Source organism: Helianthus annuus, chromosome 16 (genome assembly GCF_002127325.2).
Source record: "Helianthus annuus cultivar XRQ/B chromosome 16, HanXRQr2.0-SUNRISE, whole genome shotgun sequence".
NCBI classification, from domain to species: domain Eukaryota; kingdom Viridiplantae; phylum Streptophyta; class Magnoliopsida; order Asterales; family Asteraceae; genus Helianthus; species Helianthus annuus.
The window spans coordinates 168,601,515-168,605,928 of NC_035448.2; positions in this window are offsets into that span (position 1 = coordinate 168,601,515).

Sequence of the window (4,414 nt, forward strand, 5' to 3'; positions counted from 1 at the left end):
CCCAAACACAAGAGACTAGTTCTAGTCAAAGTGAAATGGGATTCCAAGATATGACCAGAATACACGTGGAAACTCGAGTTAGAGATGCAAAGGAAATACCTACACCTGTTCCAGTAGACCTCCTCGAGGAAGAGATCTAAAACAAGGTGGGGAGGATATAACAACCCTCCTAGAACCCTAAAACGTGACCCTAAACATTCCTTATATACCTCGTATGCGAGAAACGGACCCGAAATACCCTTATATTTATAAAAATCAAGAAAAACAAAATATATAGGGTTGTCGCGGGCCGCGACCCAGACACCCTTGGTCTCTCACAGGGGGCGAGCCTCGGTTGCTTGCCGGACAACCGTGCCGCCACGTGTCAACACGTGGCAGGGCTAGATACGCCGACTGGACAAGCCTACGGCCTAACCTACCTTCGTCGCAGGCCACGAAGGTCGACCTTAAGTTTGTCGCGGGCCGCGAGCCGCCTTTGATCAGCCTATAAATAGAGGTCGATCGACTCATTTGTTCAACGTTCAAATTTCGAATTCTCTCTCAAAATTTTGTAAGAAACTATTATACTCGGGTATTATACCCCTATAAAGCGAAGCTCTGCCTCGTTGTAAGAATTATAACCCTGCTGTTACCCTACACGATCGATCTAGGGCTCCATAACGCATGTCAAGGCTCTACCTGACTTAGTCGTTGGAGTTCTGTCTCGTGTTACACCTGATTGATCTAGGACTCCGTAATGTATGTCAAGGCTCTGCCTGTCTCAGTCATTGGAGTTCTGTCTCGAGTTGTACGGTTAATGTGATTTGGGTTATTTTACTAACACGTGTGCATTGTTTAATTTTAATAGATAATAACCAAGAGAATCACCAGAAAGCTATAGTAGTATCACCTAAATCTACAATGTGAGTATATCTTACTTTTTGTCACCTTTTTGTAAACCGTTTTTACAAAACCTCAACTGTTTTAAGATATAATTAACAGTGATTGAGTCTATGTTCTACAATTACTACCGGTATGTTGGGGTTTTGTATACAAAATGTGAAAAACATTACCATTGGACAAAGAGTTAGCCAATGAGTAATATGACCCACAAGTCAGGTGTTGATAGTACTGAATGAGTAACTGTGTAGATATAAACATTGTAATTGCTCTCAATACTGTAAAGTTGTAAAACTGTTTTGATTAAACTGGGACGCACTCGCCAATATTTCTTGCTGATAAAATGTTTTTAAAACGCGTTTCTGGTAACAAAATGTGAAAGCCAATAGAAGCCACCTGGAGAGCACTGAAGGCTTGGAAAGTGGCTATAAATGTTACCTAACTAAAAAGGAGTTTTTGTTTTCAATAATTAGGGTTTACCCCTACAAATTGTCAATGAACTTGGGTTTTATCCCAATGATTTATTATTCTAAAAGTTTGGTATTTAACCCTGATAAAAATATTTTCTAACTATGGTCCTCATGTATTCCGCCGCCAAATTAATAAACACCAATACCACTGATCTGGATCTCGCGGCACCCACTCCTGGGCAGGGGTCGGGGGCTTGGACAGTATTTGGCTGAACTGAACCAAGCCAAGGCTTCAGGAGGAGAGTCCTCAGGTATATATTATTGAAATCTTTACTTTTTCTGGTAAAACATGGGTATTTGACACAGGATGTGGTTTTCACATTTGTAATGCTTTGCAGGGACTAAAAAAGATTAGGATGCTGAAACAGGGCGACTTGGAGGTCCATGTTGGCAATGGACAAAGAGGTGTTGTGAATGCGATTGGAGAATATGTTCTTTTACTTTCTTCTGGTTTAGAAATTGTTTTGAACAATGCTTATTTTATTCCAAGTGTTACTAGAAATATTGTTTCGGTTTTTGCTTTGCATGGACAAGGTTTCAATTATCATTTTAATGGTGAATTTATTTCTGCTTATTTTAATGATGTATTTTACTTTGATGCAAAACCAAACAATGGAATCTATGAGATAGAAATCCAAAACAATAACATAATATGCAACATCTCCCATAAACGTAATAAGTTGGACTTTAATGATACGTATATGTGGCGTTGTAGACTTGGTCACATAAGCGAGAACCGTGTTAAATAACTCAAAACCGCAGGAATTCTAGATTCCAAGAGTTCAGAAACGTTTGGCAAATGCGAATCATGCTTAAGTGGAAAGTTAACAAAAGCACCTTTTTCAAATGTTGGAGAAAGAGCTAATGATCTATTGGGACTTGTACATACAGATGTATGTGGTCCATTCAGAACAATGTCTCTGGAGAAAGATACTTTGTTACATTTACTGATGATTTCACTAGATATGATTATGTTTATCTTATGAAGCATAAACATAAAACACTTGAAAAATTTAAGGATTACCAAAACGAAGTAGAGAATCAGCTAAGTAGAACTATTAAGATGCTTCGATCAGATCGAGGCGGTGAATATCTTAGTCAGGAGTTCATTGACCATCTAAAGGATTGTGGAGTAGTTTCACAACTCATTCCATCTAGAACACCACAACATAATGGTGTGTCTGAGTGGAGAAATCGAACTCTATTAGATACGATTCAATCAATGATGTATCGAACAACCCTCCCAGGCTCCTTTTGGAGTTATGTTCTGGAAACTGCCGCAAGAGTTGTAAATGTAGCTCTAACGAAGAAGGTTAACAAAATGTCTTATGAGATATGGCATGGAAAGAAACCTAAAGTATCCTATCTAAAAGTCTGGGGATGTAACGCTTATGTCACTCTAGAATCTATGGATAAACTAGATCCTAGAGGCGAAAAAGTGGTTTTCGTCAGATAGGCTAAAAAGATCGGTTACCTTCTCTACCACCCCACTGAAAATAAGATTTTCACTAGATGCGGAGGTACTTTCTTGGAGGAAGAGCTTCTGGTGCAAGGGATTGGAGAAAACCATGTGGATCTTGAAGAAATTCGAGAATCACAAGTGACTGAACCAGTTTTTCAGATAGAACCAGAAGTAACCGATCCAATTGTTGAAGTTGAGCCTGAGAGGACTCAAGAAACAACAGAAACACCAAGTGTTAGAAGAAGTATTAGGGATCGTCGTGCACCTGAAAGGTATGACGATATCTTCATGATTGATGAAGCTGAACCTGCTACTTACAAAGCTGCAATCTTGGAATCAGAATCCATGAAATGGCAAGAAGCCATGAATGCAGAGATGCAATCCATGTATGATAACCAAGTCTGGGATTTGGTTGATCTTCCTACCGAATGTCGGACTATAGGAAACATATGGATCTTCAAGAAGAAGACCGACATGGATAGAAATGTGCAAACCTACAAAGCAAGGCTTGTAGCGAAAGGGTTCACTCAGACTCAATGAATTGATTATAAGGAAACTTTCTCGCCAGTAGCCATGCTTAAGTCTATTAGAATTCTGCTTGCCATTGTTGCGTATTATGACTATGAGATATGGTAAATAGATGTCAAGACCGAGTTCCTTAATGGACACTTACTTGAAGATGTTTATATGGTTCAACCTGAAGGTTTTGTCGATCCAAAGAATCCTAATAAGGTGTGCAAGTTAAATAAATCCATCTATGGATTAAAGCAAGCATCTCGCAGCTGGAATCTCTGTTTTAATCAGAAAATCAAAGAGTTTGGTTTTATTAAAAACAAAGATGAACCGTGTGTTTACAAGAAATCTAGTGGGAGCTATATCACCCTTCTCATTCTGTATGTAGATGACATACTAATCATTAGAAACAACATCCCTATGCTAAAAGATGTTAAGGCTTGGTTAGGTAAATGTTTCACAATGAAAGATCTTGGTGAAGCCGCTTATATTCTAGGAATAAAGATTTATAGAGATAGATCAAAACGGTTATTAGGTTTGAGTCAAAGTACATATATTGATAAGGTCATACGACACTTCTCAATGCAAGACTTAAAAAGGGGGCTCTTGCCCATGGCACATGGAACCATTCTTAATAGTGAGCAGTGTGCAAACACTGAAGAGGAAAAAAAGAAAATGGAAAGAGTTCCATATGCTTCTGCTATTGGTTCTATCATGTACGCCATGTTATGTACTAGACCTGATGTCTCGTATGCTCTTAGCATGACGAATAGATATCAACAGAATCCAGGAGAGAGTCACTAGGCTGTAGTGAAGATACAAATATGCCATGAATATATCCCCTTTTTATATTTATAGTATAACATATGGTAAGATACAGATAGAGGCTACACATCCTGACATAAAATCATTTAGGTATCATACATATTATCTTAATATTTAAATTATGACATTTTCGAGGCATTATACCTAAGTTGTATTACTTTACATTAATATTAAGATATAATTACTAATATCGTAATATTATTATAATGTTAAAAAATTCATATCGCATTATGTTTCTACACATATAGATGGATATGATATATAT